Source organism: Canis lupus, chromosome 33 (assembly GCF_003254725.2).
Source record: "Canis lupus dingo isolate Sandy chromosome 33, ASM325472v2, whole genome shotgun sequence".
Classification (NCBI taxonomy): domain Eukaryota; kingdom Metazoa; phylum Chordata; class Mammalia; order Carnivora; family Canidae; genus Canis; species Canis lupus.
Window position 1 is genome coordinate 6,492,316 of NC_064275.1, and position 21,020 is coordinate 6,513,335.

The following is a 21,020-nucleotide window of genomic DNA, read 5'->3' on the forward strand; positions in this document are numbered from 1 at the left end:
ACTTTTATCAGCACGACAGTCCAGGAGAGAAGTGTTACCAGTATTCTCACTTTTTTGATAAGAAAACTAGTGTTTTTGATAGCTAGCTAGCAGAGGCACTGGGATTTTGAACCCAGAGCCTGCTCTGTTCAGAATTAGGCTCTACTGCCTCTGCAATGGATCATCTCTCATCTAGTCAGCTGCAGCTTGATTGGAAATAACAAAAGGAAGCTACTGGTTCTGACCAAATGTAGGAACACCTCTTATACAAAGAAATAGAACCTGATGTTCTCCATCTCCACCAATTCTGAAATCACTGGGAAAGGCTTGAGCTGCTTGAAGTTGTGTAAAGACCACAGAACCTGAGAATTTACCAGCTCTATGACCTCAGGCATGTCACTTAACCTCTCTGATGTTTGGTTTTCTCTTTCATCTATTCAACGCTATTCACTGAGTACCTACTTACAGAAATTCAGTGGTGAATAAAATCTGGAAAAGGGGAAAAATAATAATTACCCCCACAACATTGCTGTGTTTCCCATTACATCTGTGAATTCCCTTGCCACTTTCTCTCCTGTCCCAGGGATTTATGTCACAGAAGGAAGAACTTCCTGACACTAAGTGTTGGGAAATATGTTTCTAAATACAGAATAAGGAGTAGAGAATTGTTATCTTCTGAGCAAAAGGTGCTTTTTTCCAGAAAAAGCCCAGAGCAAAAAATCACCAGCAACATTATTTCCTTTCTCCTCTGTATTGCAGAGAGTGTTTTCATACCTCTATTACAGTGCTTATCATATTTAAATTATTCTTACATATCTATTCCTCCATGAGACTCTAGATTCTAAAAGAAAAAGTCTATCCTTTGCTCCTTTCTGTATTTACCAAAAGTCATACAAAGGCCTGGACATGACACTCATACAATATTTATTGATTGAATGAACAGGTAGGTAGGTAGTTGGGAGATGTATGGATGGATAGATAGATGGATGGATGGATGGCAGATAAAGGTTCCTGGTTGGAAAAAATGAGAATAAAATCACAGGAGAGAAAATATAAATTGAAACTTACTTCACGTAGTAAGACTAGTAGGCCATTCGGAGGTTTTGCTTTATTTTGATGTAGGAAGAGCTGTAACTAAGCAAAAAGTGTCTTTCATGAGTGTTTGAAACCTCCAGAACTCCCTTCTCAGCGGTGTTTGGGGGAACAGGATAAATTCAAGTTTGTGAAAGGAGTGGGTGGTCCTGCTGGGAAGCAGGTGATAGGACCACATGATTTCTTCCAGCCTGAGCTTCAGTGACTCAGTAATTCCAAATGAACCTTCAGGAATCCTTCCAATCAAATGATTCTTTCCAGTTACTCAGACTGGGCCTTAAACAAGCTCACATCGAAAGAACCCAAATACTTAACCCAATATTGTCGTGTCACAAAGATTGTTTTTACATCAGTGAAATCCCTCAGCCAAGTGTAAGTGCTATGAATGTGGGCTAGGAGAGACTGTGACTTTGTCTCTAGGAGATCAAAACAGGCTGCAAAATCAAACCTGAAACCAGATTTGGGAGCCAAGATCTGAAATGAACTAATTTTTTTTTAACTGGATTGATGAAGTAAACTCTTCAGAACAGTCAAACAGTTTGGAGTCCTGCCTTCTAGGATTGTTTTTAGGATTCTAGAGAGTATATGTAAAATGTCTAGTACAATGCCAGGCACCCAGGAGGGTGTCATCAGTGACATCAGATCTGAAATCCTCTAGTCATCCTGCATTCACAGAGGCCATTCAGCAGCAGATGATGCAAGCCAGCCATGTCAATAGGGATCACACTCAGAGTATGAACGTAGAAGAAGGACTCTTTTTTCAAGTTCAACCACTGGGTATCAAGTGCTTTTTGGGTACCTGGCACTGTACTAGACATTTTACATATACTCTCTAGAATCCTAAAAACAATCCTAGAAGGCAAGGTAATTATTCCCATTGTATCTGGAGAAATGGAGCTTCAGAGAGGTTATATAAACTGCCCCATGCCATCTAGCTACAAAGTTAGATTCGGGATTCAGATCTAATGTATCTCTCTGCTTCCCTTCCTAAATTAGGAGGCTTGGCAGATTGTTGGATTATTTACAAGCATTTGAGCCTAAATGCTGTGAGAAGACAGACCACTGGACACAAAATCTTATTTTATGAGTCGTCACTATTCTTTAATAAGTTTGTCATTTGGTTCAAACCAGTTGTACATCTTTTTCCTACTGAAATGGAGAATTGTCAAGCCTCAATAACTCGGTTCCCACGCTATTTCCAAGTTGTCAGTATTATTTTATGATAGAATCATTTCTTATGGTAGAGTTGTGTGTTTGCTTTATAATGTCTGAGTTTGGCACCTTGCAGAATAATTTTCTGAACGGGAATTGTGCTTCCATTACCTAATTGCAAAAAGTTGCCAAAATTTTAAAAGGCTGTGGGAAGGGGAGGCAATACAAGAATTCAAGTGACCTCAAGGTCTCCCTCTTAAAAGAAATGGAAATATTTTTGGACTAGATCGTCATCCTATTTGTTGGTATAACTACAACTGGAAGGGGAGAAGAAAACGCAATACTTTTCTCCCCACTTTCTCCAGTGACACCTCCAGCTGAATTATGCTATTCATAAAGAAAATATTTCCGGGTATTTGCAAACTTTACCATCTTCTAAAAAATGTTAATGTACTAATTTGATGCCTCACTCTGAGGAAAAAATATATTTATTCTTAATGTAATAAAGACTCTGAGAAAAAAGTGTCAATCAACTAAAGTGAAAGCTCAGGCAGTAAGAAGACAAATGCAAATAATGCAAAGTATGGCATCAACGCTGATGGGCAGGGATACTGTTTCACACTGTCTTGCTATTATCAAAAGTGCTGAGAGGAAAGAATAAGAATATGCATATCCCTGCTGTGCCCAAAGTATGAATATCTTCCAAATGCCACACATTTCAGCCTTTTATTTTATAGACATAGCCATGAAATAATATTAGTATATTATTATTTCCATCATCACTAATCTTTCTTTCTTAGTTTCCTAATGAACTTAAAAATTTGCCAAATAAAAATGTCAATGTGAAGAAAAGAAATAAGACTAACATTTCCCTACACAGTCTATGCCATACCTTATGCCCAATATGCATTTCTTCTCTCCTTTTCTCTATGCTGTAGAACTTTAGAGTCTTCTTAAAAATTCTCTTGTCTCTGTTTTCCATTTATAATTCTGCTGATGACCTTCTGCTGAGAATAAAAGATTTTGCTTTCAATTCTAAACATGCAGAATTTACCTCTGGTTACTAAAAGCTGATGGCCAAATCATGTTGATTTTGCTTAAGTCTGTAATATGGTAATAAACTGAATAGGTTCTTAGTAAGAGTGCTAGTTCATCTATCATGGCAGTTTTCTGTGATTAAAAAAATATGGCTGTAAGAGTCTACCTTACACATTATAAGGTTCTCAGCTGAGGGACTTGGCAACCTTTTGAATAATACTTGTGTTTTTGTTTTTGTCTTTTTTGTTTTCAATATTACATAAAACAGTTTTGCCTCTCATAAATCTTAATATCCTTCTTCTTCATCAAATGCTGGAGCAGAAATCCCCCAAAGGTAGCTACTTTTAAAATTTTCACAATCTCACTTCATTAGAACTAAACTTGTAGCCCTAAATTGATCCTACAATTTCCCAGAAAGGACAAAGTAAATTTAAAGAACATGTTGCATCTTTACAACGATAGTAGAATGAAGGGTTGTATTTTTTACCAAAGACCTGCACTGAGATTTAATAGAATTACCATAATACCATATAATACTAGTGCTATATCTTTAGTATTTAGTATAAACCTTTTTACAGTATATGAAAATGAAGAAAGAGAACAATTAAGTAGCTGATCATTTATTTCACTTCATGTTGGCTTATGTAATAGGTTTCAGAGATGTAAGTCCATTAAAGGGTCCACAAGGTAAGAACAAAGAAAGATTAAGAACAAATCAAAGATCTTGAGTAAGATCTCAAGAGGAGATCTCCAAAAGTCTAAAGGCAGGAGAACATTACAGGCCAGCAGTCTGGTCCACATAGTGGGGCTCTCTTGCTAGAAGTGCTCAGTGTGACCACCACGATGACTTTGGCTGAGCTATAGAACTGTCCCTTTCAGAAAGTCCAAATGCAATGGAGGCACCGAGCAGCAGGCGGATCATTGATTGCCAAGTCAAGGCCTGCCTGTCTCCATCGCCTTTTTGACATTAGACAATTCACTGAAATTCCCAATTCCTAATCTGTAAAATATTGATAATAACAATGTACACTAAGGATTGTAAAACAATGGATGTGAAAAGCACTTTGTGGTCTACTAAACACTATGCAAATGTTAGTTATGCTTATTCGTTTGTGTGTATTGTAGACTAGATGATTCTAAAACTCTTAGATTTCACAAATGGAGAGGGAAGATGAGGGAATTGCACTCCGTGTGCCGAGGCCGGGTGTGGGGCTCTGTGCCTGGGCAGGAGGCTGCAGCTGTGCGTGCAGGCACACCACTGAGTACATATACTGTGTGTCAGAGTTATGAGACTCCACTCTGCACTCTGGATGCCATCAAATTGTTTACAAACATACTTGATATGAACCAGAAAAAAACCTGATACCATCTTTATTCGGGATTCAAATTGAAAAGCAGTACTGCAGCGAGGCTTCGGTAAGAAACATAAATAGTTTTAATGAGTAACTTAATATGGTTGTTGTAAAAACTAATGAAATAATTTAAGTGAGAGCAGAACAAATATTTGTAATTTTGGAGATTTCATGAATAATTGCACAGCCACAGCCACAGCCACAATAGTTCTTGTGTTCTGCATTTTCCAGAACACCTGATGAATTCTGTTACCCATAAACTGCCTATGAAGGAAAGCTTGAAGTAGCTTGAGTCTATCAACTAGGCGTTACACTCACCAGCACATCTTCATCAGTATGATCATCAATGTTTATGCAAAATCCCTAACTGCTACCCATACCATCAGAGAAAAAAGTGTCCAAATAACTATAGGTTTAACTGCATTTTGTGTTCTAATACACTAAAAAATCTGAAATCTGATCTTCCTGCTTCCCGTTTCTAAGGAGCCTTGTAATTAGACTGGGCCCATCCAGACAATCCAAGATAATCTTTCCATCACAAGATACTTAACTTAATCACATCTGCAGAATCGTTTTTTGCTATGTGAAATAATATATTCATAGGCCCCAGGGATTAAGTCTTGGACATTTTGAGGGTCCAGTATCCAGCATACCATAGATAGTTTATTGTGTTATCATTACTTTTTCCCTGAAGGAAAATAATGCATTGGGAGCATTAAAAACTTGGTCAAATATGTCCAATGAGCCTGTGAGTGAGCTCTGCAATCATTATGTCCAATTCTTCCTGCCGTCTCAGTCTAGCATAAGTTTTCTTACCCCTAGCACTACTGACATTTAGGGCCAGCTATTTCTTTGTTGTAGGGAGCTGTCCTGTACATTCTGGGAATTTTAGAAACCCTCATGGCATTTACCCACTAGATGCCAGTAGCACTGCCCCTGTGGTTGTGACAACTAAAAATGTGTCCATGTATCACCAACTGTACCCTGGGTGGGAAAAAATCACCCTCAGTAGATAAGTATTCATCTAACAGAAAGCAGCAAATTATTGTAATAGCCTCTTTAAAGGCAGCAACTCACAGAATGCAGAAGATTTGGTGGTATATATTTTTTAGGTTTATTCATTCATTTTAGAGAGAGAGAGCATGAGCAGGAGGTAGAGGGAGGGAGAGGAAGAAGGAGGGGAAAGAAGCACACTCTCCGCTGAGTGGGGGGCCTGATGCAGGCTCAATCTTGGGACCCTGAGATCAGGACGTGGGCCAAAATCAAGAGTCCTACACTTAACTGACTGAGCCACCCAGGCGCCCCAAAGGATCTGGTGGTATTAATTGATGGCTACTCTTAAGGGGCCAAATATGGATTATTTATCTCGGCATGGTAGACTATATTCACCACTTTGTCTGAAAGACAAAAACTTCAGAGTTAATTCTTATTCATTGGCACTAACTCATCTCTGTAACGTGTTCAGTGTGGGTTATATATGAGGCTTTTGATTCTTTGGCTATCCCGCTGAGAGTGGCGTTTAGTATACCCTGTCTTAGAAAAGCTGTGAGCCTATCAGTGGCAGGAACCGTGTCTTATTACGCTTCTTTCCATGAACCATAATCTCCTCAACCTACATCCAGCAACCTTTTCATTATACTATAGTGCTTCTCAAACACAGAGGTGCTGGTTTTTCTAGAAGGATACAGGCCAGGCCTCAGAATTTGCTTCTTGGCTGATCTCCCAGGCATTGATTCCCAAGCTTTAACCATTTGTACACCCCTTTCACAATTTCTTTTTGCCATTATTTACTTGGTATTTGTCTTCAAATCTATGCATGTTTCTCAAACATAAACACAAATTCAGCAATTTTTACCTGAAATCACGTTTCAGAATGCTATTATAATCTTTTTAAAATGCATTAAGTCCATAACTCTAAAATATTTCATATTTGCCCAATCACCATTTAAAAGAATCTCACTGTTTAGCACTCCTATGACACTTCAAGACATATTGCCCTAATGAGCAATCCAGTAGTGGAAGAGGATTAAGAGGTATAATCTTCCAGTTATAAAATAAATAAGACATGGGATATAATGAACAGCATAGGGAATATAGTCAATAAGGTTATAACATTTTGTATGGTAAATGGATGGTAACCAGACTAACTATGATAATCATTTCATAATGTGTATATAGAAATATCAAATCACTATGCTGTATCCCTGAAACTAATACGATGTTGTATGTCGGTTATTCTTCAGTTAGAAAAAAAAAATCAAACCATTGCCCTGGAGACAACCAACCACAGCAAAAGCTAACATTTATTTCTAATTCTAAAGATATTTTCCCATCTGTTCAAGTTCCTCACAAATGAGGGACCATCAAAGTACAACAAACCAAACTACTCACAGAGATGCTGCAAGTTCTCACAACCAGAGATAAAACCTCAGGCTACTATTTATACAGTTTCCTAAAAATCTTCCTTTTAATTTTTAAAAAAATATATAATAGTTAAAATATGTGAGCTGAGAAAACAGTAGCACCAAGTAGTTTCTACTGATATATTTAATGTAAGATATTAGCCAGCTAACTGCAGAAAAAGCAAAGTAAAAAAATTGGGAAAGATAAACCTGACCAGTGTTTTCCTAAGTGCAATCCATAAAACATTAGTTCTACAAAATCTTAATAGATATTGCATTAAAAAAAATTGGGGGGGGGGAGTTTGGAGAAGATCTAAAGTAAAATAATTTGGGGAAATTCTACTAGAATGAAAAATTTTTTATTGTAAGGCTTCTTAGACATTTTCATATTCTAATGTGCTTTGTGAAACTTAAGAGAAGCATGTATTAAACAGACAGTCCTAAATTTACTTAGTGACAAAATCCCTTCTTTTTTCTAGGAGTTAGTATTGCTTGGGGCTAGCGTTCTAAGGAATGTATTTTGTGAAATGCTGATCTATCCAGATTAGAGAAAATTTTATTTTCCAGAGATGAAGGAGAACAAACTTTAGGGTAATGGATATTTTTAAATGCATGCTATCTTATTTTTCTAAAGCACATAGAAGCACAGACTCTTTCCTGGGTTAATTTTGTTAATTACAGCCTTTCACCCTCAAGGACTCAAAAAACCATTACTGGATATGAATGATAAATGAACATAAAGGACAACATGGAAATTCTTTTGCTGCTTCTAGTATGGTTTATGTTGGCTACTTTTTTGCTTTGAGAAGTAATTAACTTCTTTTTATCTTAACTCATAGAGCTCCACAAAATATGGGCCCTGATCATCTGAAAACCTTTGCTGGACTTGGATGGCACAATTGGTTGAGTGTCTGACTCTTGGTTTGAGTTCTAGTCATGATCTCAGGGTGCTGGGATCAAGCCCCAACCTGGGCTCCCCACTCACCCTGGAGTTGGCTTGGGGTTCTCTCTCCTCTTCCCTCTCTCTGTCTCAAATAAATAAATAAATCTAAAACAAAACAAAACAAACCTTTGCTGGAGCTGATTACACCTGAAGAGCATTAATGGACAGCTGTTAAAATTCATGGCATCGGCACACAGAACTTTCCTTAGCGGGCTCTTACATTCTCTCCATGTACAGTATGTAAACACGCAGGGGTCATTCTGAATAGAGATTAAGGCCATGAATTGGAAATTAGTTAATTTGTCAAATTTAATTTTTCTAGCCACTACTACATACGGTTTGACATGAAACAAACTGAATGAGATAGTGTGGCCAAAACAATGAGCCCAGAGTGGCTCCCAAGAAATATAGAAGCCACAAATTACTATCACCCAGAGTGTTAGTACTAGGAAGGATATCAGAGATGGAGAAAATGACATCGTCATCAAACTGCTAGTGATGCTAGTGGCAGCACTTAATTATTTTATGAGTTTGGGAAAATTGCTCTGCCTGCATAGGACCCACTTTCACCTGTTGAATGAGAAGTAGGTGGCAGAGAATTCTCTAGCACCTTGTTCCTCAAAGTGTGATGTGTGGTCCAGCAGCATCGGCATTACCTGGGATCTTGTTAGAAATGTAGAAACTCAGGCGTCACCTTAGATCTACCGAGTCAGAATCTGCATTTTGACAAGATCTCCAGATGAACTAATACACCTCAAACTCTGTTCCTAGCACCTCAAACCACCCCTCTCTACAAACACTCTCTGCCACCCAACTACCCTCATGGACAGGGAACCAAAGGGAAGAATTAGCTGTAAGGATTAATTTTTTAAAAAGCTCCACACCCTCTCCTTTGACAGACAAGGAAACTGAGGCCCAGAGGGGTAAAGCAGATTTCCTGAAACCACACAGCCAATTAGGGGCAGAATGCAGATTTCCTTATTAGCTTTTCCAGCATAGTTGATTGTACTGCTTCACAAAAATGCTACCAAAATGGTGGGATTAAATTGCCAAGTGTTAATGTTACAACAAATGAATAGGAATGCTTTTCTTCTCTCGGAAAAAAAAAAAAACAACAACAACACTTTTTTCAAGTTAAAAATGACTGCTTTTTAATGAAATTATGTTTTTCCTGGAGGTACTTACAGAAGAATCAAGTTACAGGGTGTCTCATTCCTCTTCCAGGCAGTAGGAAGGTCTCTATACTCAGGCCAGACACTTACTTTTCCCTTTCCTCCCTCTCTCAACACCCGCTCACCCCTCCCGTGTGCGCGCACACACACATACAGACCTCACAATGACGACGTATAATTCAATTATGAATAACTGCAGAAACCACATGAGTCCACGATCCAGGATGCTCACAAGTCCAGTTTTAGTCAATGACTCTTAGCAACCAGCAGCCTTGTCTGAAGCGACTGAAACCTTCCGTGGCTTGAAAACCAAATGGATCTCAAATAACCACAACGAAATGGATGGATATGTAGGTTAAGAGGATATTATGGTTATGCTTAAACAAATTTCACTAATTCAGCACTAAGTATACTGTAGTCCCCCCTTATCCAAGATTCCAGAGATAGGACCAAATCCTACATATGTATATACTGTTTCTTCCTATACGTACACACCTATGATAAGGTTTAATTCATAAATTGGGCACAGTAAGAGATTAACAACAATAAAATATATCAATTATAATATACTATAATAAAAGTTATGTGAACATGGTCTCTTTCTCAAAAGATCTTATTGTACTGGATCACCCTTCTTGTGAAGACATGACATGATAATGCCGATGTGGTGAGACCAAGAGAGGTCAATGACATAGGCATTGTGATGTGGCCTTAGGTTACTCTTGACTTCTGATGATACGTCAGAAGGAGAACCATCTGCTTCTGGATGGTGGATAACTGAAAGCGCAGGAAGAGAAACTCTGGAGAAGGGTGGATTACTTAAAGGGCATTTGGGTGTGCTCCTAGGACTAATGTCTCTCTTCACCTTTGGGGCAATCTTTTCTTTTCTGTTTTGTTCCCACTCCTCTTTTCACTATTCTCATTGCGTGGTGACCTAGACACAAAGGATGTTTTAGTGCTACCAAAGCCAGGAAGAATAACAAAACCATTTGAATGAGCAATTGAGCATACTGTATTTGGCCTTAGTAATACTGTCAGATACTTTCTTTAATTCGCCTCCAGACTATTCTGGGTTTTGCTTGGAATACAAGTCCCAGAAATTATATTTAAAACAAAGGAGAAAAATAATTGTGTGGTGCCATGTTTACCCTTTGAAAATGGTCTTTTGATTTCCTTCCCCCTCATACCATTATATCATCTGAGAAATGCCAAGCCAAATGTGTCAAACCAAAAGTTAATTTCAGTATTTCTTTCATGCTTGATAAATTTAAAATATCTTTCTCACTCTTCAATTCTTTACTATCTATGAATCTTTGTAAATGCAGAGGATTTTGGTTCTTAATCTCATTTTCTTATACAGAATCATGAAACTTTTTGATAGACTGGCAGCATTGAGTGTGACAATATTAGGTCACTAACAAAGTGTAGCCAAATAAACACATGTCTAGAATATGGATAGGAAGCAAAGACTAGATCAAAATGCATATTCCCTCTTTTTGAGAAATTTTTGACTACTGGCAGAAGTAAAAATGGCTGTGGATTTTTATAAAAGAAAATTATATAGGAAATATAATTAACCTCCTCTCCAAACAGATTATATATTTTTCCCATTTTTATTTATTTTTTTTTTTAATTTATTTTTTTATTGGTGTTCAATTTACTAACATACAGAATAACACCCAGGTAGTAATTATTAAGAGTATACATCTTAAACCAGAATCCATCCAAATAATAAATGTTTATACCAAGATTCTATAGTAGTCAACTCAATATAAATATGAGTCATATAGGTAATTAAAAGTTTTCTCACAGTCACATTTGAAAAGTGAAAAAGGTAAAATTAGTTTTATTAATATATTTTATTAACCTAATATGTATAAGATATTATCATTTCAACATGTAATCAGAACTAAAAATTACTAATGAGATATTCCACATTAGTCATGGTAGTCTCAACATAGCATGTTAATCTTACAAGATTGGGGGAGAAAACAGTTATAATTTAGAAAAAAAGCATAAATGATTTTTAAGCAATTAAAAAAAAAACATTCTCAATAACAAACCAACATAAGCCCTAAGATAATTGAGTTGTAATGGCTTCTTGTTGGGGGTTTTTTTGTTTCTGTTTGTATCAATAAAGAAAACTGAAGGTTTTTCTCCTCACTAATTACTTATTCTAGGAGTGCGATTTGCAGCCAGTGGTCAAATTCTGCATCAAAAAAATTAAAAATAAAAATAATTTACACTCATTAAGACCAGTTGGATGCTCTCTCTCTTCCTCCCTCCTCCACTCTCTCATTCTTGTATTTGTTCCCATCATAGCAAGATGACAGTTATTAAAGATTTCATTTATTCTTTGGTTTCCTTTTCCATGTGTGTCCAATAGAATATAAACTCATTAGACCAGGAACCACAGGTATCTGCCCTCCTGCCTGCACATGAGAATCACTCAGTATTTGTTAAAAGAATTTTTTAAAAAATTAGGAACATCAGCTAGAAGGTCAGTACAAAGGCAAAAATTGTGTTTTATTGATAACATGCCTAGAATTCTATTACTTATCCTAATATCTGGATGGGAAAAAAAAAAAAAAAAGCAGAGTCAATGTATCACAAATTTCAACTTCTATAGCACATTCCTGGCTATTTTAAGATAACTTCTTCCCCCAAAAGTCAAACTTAACAAGATTTAAAGCTTATCTGGGTCCCACCTCCAAGTTAGGAAGGATCTGCTTGGGACACCTACATGAGAAGCCTGGACTGAGGAGTAAAGTTCTGAGAGTTGGGATACTTTCACCCAGAGCAGCCAGTGGCAGCTCAGTCAGGGAGAAACCTTGAAACAAGGTCAAAGGGGGAACCAAAGCAGAGCTGAGTGAACATCCAAAAATCCATCTGAGAAGATAGGCAGAGGGCACAAGGTCTGGAATGGTTAGGGGCCTGTTTGCATGTGGCCAGCGGCTCACCAGAGACTAGACCTGCCAGGCCCCTCAGCATAGACACCCAGAAGTCTGTCCTTGGGCCCAGGGTGACCTGATTAGTGTACCATGATACCAGAAACTAACACCAGCTGTACTCATACCAGATTATGACTACCAGACCTTAAGGTGGTAACCAAGGTAGAGACAGGGCTATTTATTTTGGAATTCCTGTGACAGATTTTGGCATAACTGATTCAGATCTATTTTCTCATACTTTCACCATCTTCTTCTCTAACCCACTTTTTTCTTGAGATTTTTCAATTTAAAAAATTTCCTATGTAGTAATTTAATCAGTTTGTTATAATCCCTACCCGAAATATACAAAAATGTAAAATCACATGCAAAAATTTGCAGGCCTATTTGAGGTTTGAAATATTTCCTGTCAACTCCATGAGAAATAAAAGGAGTAGTTGCTCTAAACAAATTTTTGGGATGATTAGATCTGTTAATAAACTTTTTAGGTTTATGACTCAGAATTAAATTAGTCAGATTAGAAAGTTAAAAGGAAAACAACCAAATTGTTTAAAATGTTGGCATTACCTAAAAAGATCAGGAAAGCTGAGATAAAAAGCATGTTTTAGGGAGTTAACTAAAAATACTTTGGCACAAGAGAAGTGGTTTGAGAATCTTTCACCACCTAGGAGTGACTCTAGCTTGAAAAATATACAATTCTAACAATAAGGGTTATAAATTCTCACTGACAACAGACAAAGGAGCCTTGAGATACTCAAGAATCATGCACTGCTTACATCTGGAAGGCCAATTTCTTTGGGAAGATTTGTGAATACACATATGTGCATTTCTTCTTCACTTCCTAACATACCAAACTGTATTTTTCCTCCATACTGATAGCACTACTCCTACCTGGCCAGCAAAAAATGCAAATATTAGTAAAAAGGAAATACCAGAGTTAGTGATAGAAAAGGATCTAGAGTAAAGCATTCACCATTTACTCAAAAAAGAAATTTGATAAGTCTTACTCTCATCAGTAGGCTACACTCTGTTATGAAGGATGCCAAAGTAACACAAATCTGGCCTACCCCTAGAGGCAACTGGGTGGCTCAGGTGGTTGAGCATCTGACTCTTGGTTTCTGCTTGTCATGATCTCAGGGCCTTGATCTCAGGGTTTTGAGAGCGAGCCCCATCAGGATCCACACTCAATGGAGAGTCTGCTTAAGATTCTCTCTTTCCTTCTCCCTCAACCCCTCCTCACCTCTCTCTCTCTCTTTCTCTCTCTCTCAAATAAATAAGTGAATCTAAAAAAAACAAAAGCAAAACAACAACAACAAAAAACTGGCCTACCCTTGAGGAACTTACAATCTAGTTGGGGAGAGAAAACAGCTACAAGCTAAAGCACTCCATTAAAAAAATTCAGTTGTACCCCCCAGTCTCTGTCACACCACTGTTTTATTGTCGTTATCTGAAGTTGCTTTGTATATTTATTTATTGTATTTTTATTTGTTTATGATGTGTCCCTCCCACAAGAATGTAAACTTCATATGGAGAGGGACACGGTCTTTGCTCCCAGGCCCTGGGAACAGAACATTAGTTGAATGAGTGTACCAATAATGAATAAAACAGATCACCCGCAGCTGTACATCATTAAGTACTTAATGAGTGATAAGGGCAATAAGAGCTTCAAACCTATGGCTTAAGAGTCGAATGAGATTTTGTTGTCAAGGAAGACTCCACAGAGGAAAAGAAAGCCATTTAAGATGAATCAGATTTCAAGAAGTAGAGAAGAACCATTGTCAAAGTGAGATAGGAAGTTAGAAACAAAAACAAGTACTACTGGTAGGATAAAGGTAAGCTCCTGAATTTCTCCATGTGATAAGTGTTCAGTATTAACCCCCCCCCCCTTGCAGTATCCATCCGCTTTTTAAATACGGCATTCTTTACATCACATACTCACAACTGTGTGGCCACCTACAACTCCTGTCCACCCTTCACTACTGCCCTACAGTCAAGGGCTGTCCAAGTTCTAAGGAGACTACTCCAGCTATTTCTCATTCTTCTCTATGCCCTCTTCCACTCACACTGCCAACATCTTGATCAAGCCTTCATTAGCATTTATTTGAGCTCGTCTTCAAAACCTCCAATCAACTTCCCAAGACCTGATATATATATATCCCAGTTCTGGCCTCTAACTGTGTGACACTGGATAGAGACCACCAATCTAAACTTTAGCCTTTTCATCTGTACAGAGAGGACCTGGAATAGACTAGAACATCTCCATTATCCCTTCCTATTCTCACACCTTAGAATCTTAGAATCCTTGGATATCTCTCCTCTGCAGACCTAGCACCATGCTTTAGACAGAAGGAATGCACGAAGCTTATTTAATTTCATATAATTGTGTAGTATTTTTCAGATACTGCTGAAAAATTATCTTAGACCCTTTAAACATTTCTTTCCTAGGCTTTATTTTACTTTCTCAAATATATTCTCACTCTAAGCACAGGGCTATCTCCATTCTAAATTAAAAACATAGTCAACTTTTCATTCTATGCAAAAAAAAAAATCAAGTTAAAAAACTTTAAAATCTAATTTTGAATAACCTGGCTACTTCTCCATTCTACACAAAAATCTCTCCCCCATTTTTCTGTTACACACACAAACACATTATTTCTTACTCCTTTTAAGCGTAAACAATCCAGTAATGATCAATATAGTCATGCTTATACTGTGGTGAAACTAATGATTGTTGATTAAATAATTAGATGAATAAAAAAGAACATCAGAGCGATGCGTTTTAAACATTAATATGAACATGAATCACCTAGAGGTGTCGTGAAAAGATAGATTCAGGTGTGCTTAGTCTGGGCTGTGGCCGCAGATGGTGCTTTTAATGAGTCCCCAAGTGATGTCGATGCTGCAGCTCCAAGAACCAAGGTGCTGGCGACAAGGTGTGAGAACAAGGGGAACCTTCGAGATTTTCATATTAAACTTTCTCCTTTCCACAGGGAAGTTGAGACCTAGATTGGTGAAACAGGGTGCCCAGTCCCTACAGCAGTGGGCCGAGCACAGGCACATGACCTCCTACTGGGGTGGCAGGCTCCCCAATGCCATGCTGCCACTGTAGAGTGCAGCCATGCACCCTTGTCCCATCTGACCCACATGGCATGAGATGTCACACTTTTGCAAGAGCAGCAGCGTGTTACTTACCACCTGTGACTGTGAGAGGAGATACATCCTCAGATCTCAAGTTTTTCACCTACTAGCATTAACCTCCAACCCACAAAAGACAGAAGCAGAAGGAATATTCTTAACTCTGCCAGATTAGCTGGGATGCCTTTTCTCTATTGTCACCACAGCTTTGCCAAAACCCTGAGAGAAAATATGACTTTTTAAATTTTAAGTCAACTGATCATGAAATCTGAGAGGCCCAGAATTAGGCACACTGTCACTACCAAGCCATGTTGCTGAGGCATGCTTTTAGCTGTGTCCTGTGTACACGGTCTTGAATCCACACACACGCACACAGACCTACCCCTGGCAGTGTATGTGCTGGACCACATTTTGTGTGTACTTGGTGGAAGTTCCATGTTTGCACACATGCAGATTGTCTTACACTTAGAAAGTTCTAATAGTTTCCTATGCACAAGCCTTCCTACCCTTCTCACCATAGAGTCATGACTTTGCATCAGGTTTCTAAGTTCAAAAAGAACGTTATTACATAAAGAAAGGTAAAATAAGAGGAATATACAGACAATACTATACGTTTCATTTCCTCAGATAAGGACCAGGGGACAAGCTCAGTGGAGAGCATCTAAAACCATAGCAAGCAAGAACCTGAGTATGGGATCTGGGAAACAGAGCACTCATTTTCAGTTAGTCTAGACAGCAAAATATCAGCCTTGAATTCATTTGGTTTCAATTTTCGTTTCACAAAATACTTATATAGTGAAAGATCTTGTGCTTCCATTTTCCTTTTAGCTTGCAAATTTCATCCAATTTAAAACATAAAGGCAGAAAAAAAAGCATAAAGGCAGAGAAATAGGATGCTGACCAAAGCCAAATATAATATGATATGGGTAGGCACACTCGAACCCTCCCTTAGAAATATTAGGAATCTCCTTAGACTTCATGGGTAAGACTTTTCCCTAATCGGAAAAGAGAAGCATGTCCTCTAGGAGGAGAGTGTTTCAGTGTCTCTAGGGTACAGCATATACCTGAGAGGCATTGTTAGAGATGCTGGGGATTCAGTGGCAAAAGAAAAAGAAAGCTCTCACCTTAATGAAGCTTGCATTTCAATGGGGAGTCCGATAATAGCAAACAAGATGCATAATATACCATGTCAGATGGTCTAAAGTGCTATGGCCAAAAGAAAGGGAACAAGTGTTGTGAGATGGAATTGCTTTAATCTTTGTTTTTAATTAACTGATTTGTTGGATAGCTATGGGAAAGGAACAGGCAATAGGCAAGTATCCTAAGACTCCTAAATTTGGTTAGGTGCTTTTTTTGGCTTTATTACTAAAAAAAAATTTTATTCAATGTATTTAAACTAAAAAAAAAAATTTCATCTACTTTATTTCACTTAGTATAATGCCCTCAAAGTCCAATTGTGTTGTTGCAAATGGCAGGATTTCAATCTTCTTTATGACTGAAATATATATATATATCTATATATATACACACACACAAATACATATACACATATACATTTGTATATGTGTACATACATTTGCACAAATGTATATATGACTGATAAATATACACACACATAACAATTTATCCATTCATTCATTGATGAATACTTTCTTAAATTCTTCCTCTGAAAGTTTATTAATGTAAAAAAACACAACAAATTTTTGTTTGTTGATTTTGTTTTTTGCAATTTTATCAAATTCATTTATTACTTTTAACAATTTTTTAATGGAATAAATTTCACTTGATCATGGTATATGATCCTTTTAATATATTGGTGAATTTGGGTTGCTAATATTTTGCTGAGGATTTTTGTGACTTTCATCAGAAATATTGCTGTGTCCTGGAAGGGTGCTAGCTGTTTAAGAACTCTCTCTCTGGGGATCCCTAGGTGGCTCAGTGGTTTAGCGCCTGCCTTTGGCGCAGGGCGCGATCCTGGAGTCCTGAGATCGAGTCCCCCATCAGGCTTCCGGCACGGAGCCTGCTTCTCCCTCTGCCTGTGTCTCTGCCTCTCTCTATCATGAATAAATAAATAAATACATCTTAAAAAAAAAAAACTCTCTCTCCATTGGTTATGGTCCTATGGGACCCAGGAGCATAAGCCCCACTGGCCACAAGAGGGAAGTGATGCAAGAGGGAGGTGATATAAAGGCAACAGTCATAAAACTCAGTATACTAGACAGGGGTATGACACCAATTATTACAATCCCATGTGACCAGGAACACAAGCTCCCCTGGCCTCCAGAGCTAGGCAATCAAGAGGCATCCTCTGAGCAGCAACTGCAAAACTCAGTATACTACACACATGCAAGGCTCTCTCCTAGGAGATAGTGGCAGAGTGTGACAAAGGGGCAATGAAAAACTGGTGCCCACCAACCAGTCTCTATCTTGGAGGATACTCCAGCAGGCTCCTAGACATGTGTGTCAAATTAGATGGCTGCCTGTCAGGTTTTAATATAAGCAGGTGAACCTCCTTCGCTTTAGCTCTGGGTGGGATTTGCTGTCTTTGAGCAAGGCCCTGGAGTGGGTGAGTCTGAGAGCACAGGGCCCTTTTAGATCTGTCTTCCAGATTGCCATCATCCTGTGGATCTTGGCACATCTGCCCCATTCGTTTTCAAAATTAGATGTTTTGGGGTAAAATAGGTGAAGAGGATTAAGAGTACACTTATTGTGATGAGCACTGAGTAATGTAAAGAATTGTTGAATCACCAGAGTATACACCTGAAAATAATATAACACTATGTGTTAATTATACTGGAATTAAAAATAGTACAAAATAAATTAAAATAAAATAAATAAAATTAGATGTTTTGGGGCCTCATTTCTCAAATACATGTCTTAAAAGTTGAGGTGCCAACTGTGAGGTTTAAATGCTTTCCTCTGCAGGGAGAAGCTCCAGGTTTTGGGTTCCCTCCTGGTTGTAGGTGACTGTAGTGGGGATGGGGTTTATGGCAAGATTGTATCTCAACCTCTTTGGCCTTCTTTGATGTGCTTTTCTTCTCATTAGCCCAAGGGATAGTTATCAATCAGTCTGCTTGAGGTTTTTTAAGAGAAAATTGTCCCATCTGTAGCTGTAGACTCAGTGTGTCTGGAGGAGATAAGCTCAGAAACCAGAACCTGAAGTTGCTTTTTTATAGACATAGTCAAGGAAGGCCCAGTGTAAGGTCACATTTGAGCAAAGATCTAAAGGAAACAAAGGAGGAAGCTATGAATATTTCCAGGGAAGAGAGTTTCAAACAGAGGGAATAGGAAGGACAAATGCCCTGAACAGGAGGTGTGTTTGAAGAACTGCAAGAAACTCAAAGAAACCAGAGTTTAGAAAGCAAAGGGAAAATGTTAGAAGCTAAAGCCAGAGAGGTCCAAGCAGATCCTTATAAACCATCATCAGGACTTTGGCTTTTACACTAACAGAGATGAGGATTCTGTGGGAGTGTTGAGTAGAAGAGTGATTGGATCTGACTCATGTTTTAAAAAGAATCACTTTGGCCACTCTGTTTAGTTTAGACTTTAAAGATCCAACGACAGATGCTTGTATTAACTCACTAAATATCATGAGTTATGAGATTTATGCTATTTCCCATTTTGCACATGATGAAACAGAAAAGACACGCAGGCTGTTAATAGCAGAACCAGGATAACAGCCCAGGCAACCTGGCTCCAAAGGTCATGTGTTTCATCTCCACACTCTACTGCTTCTTAAGAAAGATGTCAAAGGCTGAGGCAAGGAAAATTTATGCTAATGTCATTGAATGGAGACCACTAGGGGTAGTCCTAATTGAGGAGAAAAGCATCATTTTGCCTCATTCCATTTCCATTATCTCATGGATTGTATTGCACTGTGTAGACAGTGAGTTGGAAATACATGCTTGGGTCAAATTGTTTTTTTTTTTTTTAAGTCTATTACAAATCAGGAATATAGGAATTGTTGGCAGAATGTAATAATAACTTTTTAGCATGTACCTGACCTCTTAGCGACAAGAGTGGAAGAGGGTCATGTCCATTCCCTTGCCTACACAATCCAAAGTTAAGGGAAACACAGAAAGAACCGAGATTCCTTTTCAATGATCACTCTGGTCGATATTACTCATGAGGGATTCTCAGCACTCTTTCCCAGATAACTCAGATGTCTCCAATTATTTAAAACTTGTAAAGAAATTCTTCACAAAATTTGTAATATAATCCTGTCAAATCTCCTCTACAATTCTTTTAAAGGTTAGACACCTGTCAAAAGTTTGAAGAGAAAGTTATCATTAAATCTTTTCACCACCACCTTTTAACACAAGGAAATATTAGCTCCTTCTGTGATGTGCCAGAGTTTTAGATCTCTCAAAATTAGAATGCACTATATTAGTAAAAAGCCATCTTTTTAACATAAATAATTATGTAAAATGTTTATCTAAATCATTAGATTAAAATATGGTGACACATACATAAATAATTATGTAATAAAGATTGTACTTCAAGCATGCCATTTTCTTCTCATTGATTTTTTAGAGATTGCCAAGCCAATTAAGTAAATCCTTCTAGATAACCAAAACCCAATTCAGCTCAAAGAGAATCTACTGAGCGCCTTAACACTTTGAAAGCTAAGGAAGTACTACACATGGGTTCTCCTACACTCAAGGAATTCACAATCTGGTCATAGGACCAGGCATATACATATTATATAAAAAATGAGGAGGGACACCTGGGTGGCTCCGTTGGTTAACCATCCAACTCTCAGTTTTGGCTCAGGTTATGATCAATATGTTGTGAGATTGATCCCCCCATGGGGCTCTGCACACAGCAGGGTATCTGCTTAAGACTCTCTTCCTCTTCCTCTGCCCCTCCCCCCACTTGCACTCCTGTTCTCTCTCTCTCTCTCTAACAAAAGAAAAAAAGGAGGAAAAAAAATCCAAAGATAGTAGTTAATAACAGTCCTGAATATGTAGCGCAGCGGCTGTCCCTGTTCCTCAGAGCAGTCCTGGACTCAGCTTCCAGGCAGCTCTGCCCTGCCTCAGCATTCACTCACTCCTGCCAGGCAGACAACTTCCATTTTCTCTCTGAGCCCTCCAGATTATGAACCTGGGTCATTTTACATTTTATTATTACACTTCTGTACTACCCTTCTGAATCCTGAAAATTACAATACATACACCTCTAGGAGTGTGAAGGGGCTCTCCTCCTCTCACCTTCAGAGGGCCCCTCCACTGATAGAGCAGGAGTTTGGGTTGATTTGAGAGTAGAAAGACTAAGCCAGGTAATTTTGAACATGGAGACCATGAATAGGTATGCATGATAGTCTGAGGCAAGGTACCGAGGAGGCGGCTTATGATAGCAAGAAGGTCAGTACTAGATGTTGGGAGTTTGGGAAAGAAGATATTAAAAGATGAGTTGCCCACCATATAGGTGGGTGTTCTTTCAGATTTGACAGGCAGGGCCTTATACCTAAGAAACAGATGACGACTTTATATGTTATTCTGTTCCTGGCCCCCACGAAACAAGCTAATAGTAGAGTTCATTGATTCTCAAACCTGGTTTCCCATTATAATCCTCAGGTAGTTCTAATGTACTGACTCACTGTGAAAGTTTATTCATTTTACAAATTTACGCAGCCTCTATCATGAATTAAGTGTGCCTCTGAGAACCAGATTGGAACTCAACCTCTAACATTTCTAGAGGCAACCTATGTTCTGAGCACCTGACCACTGATTTACACCATTGGGAGCTCTTCTCAGTAGTAATTAGAGGGTTTCCTTATATATTTCTCCATTAGAGTTCACATACTG

The 21,020-nt window shown here is 38.2% G+C and overlaps 1 protein-coding gene and 1 long non-coding RNA gene across 6 annotated transcripts in view; one reads left to right on the forward strand and one right to left on the reverse strand.

Annotated features, from left to right (window-relative positions):
• The window catches only part of LOC112640497 (uncharacterized), a 374,890-nt gene that overhangs the window by 305,444 nt on the left and 48,426 nt on the right, over positions 1-21,020 (reverse strand). Inside the window, exon 8 of the long non-coding RNA XR_007407911.1 lies at positions 3,116-3,227. This is a non-coding gene — a long non-coding RNA (uncharacterized LOC112640497). The remainder of the gene's footprint in view (positions 1-3,115; positions 3,228-21,020) is intronic.
• The window catches only part of COL8A1 (collagen type VIII alpha 1 chain), a 531,560-nt gene that overhangs the window by 40,899 nt on the left and 469,641 nt on the right, over positions 1-21,020 (forward strand). The gene's annotated exons all lie outside the window — the stretch shown is intronic.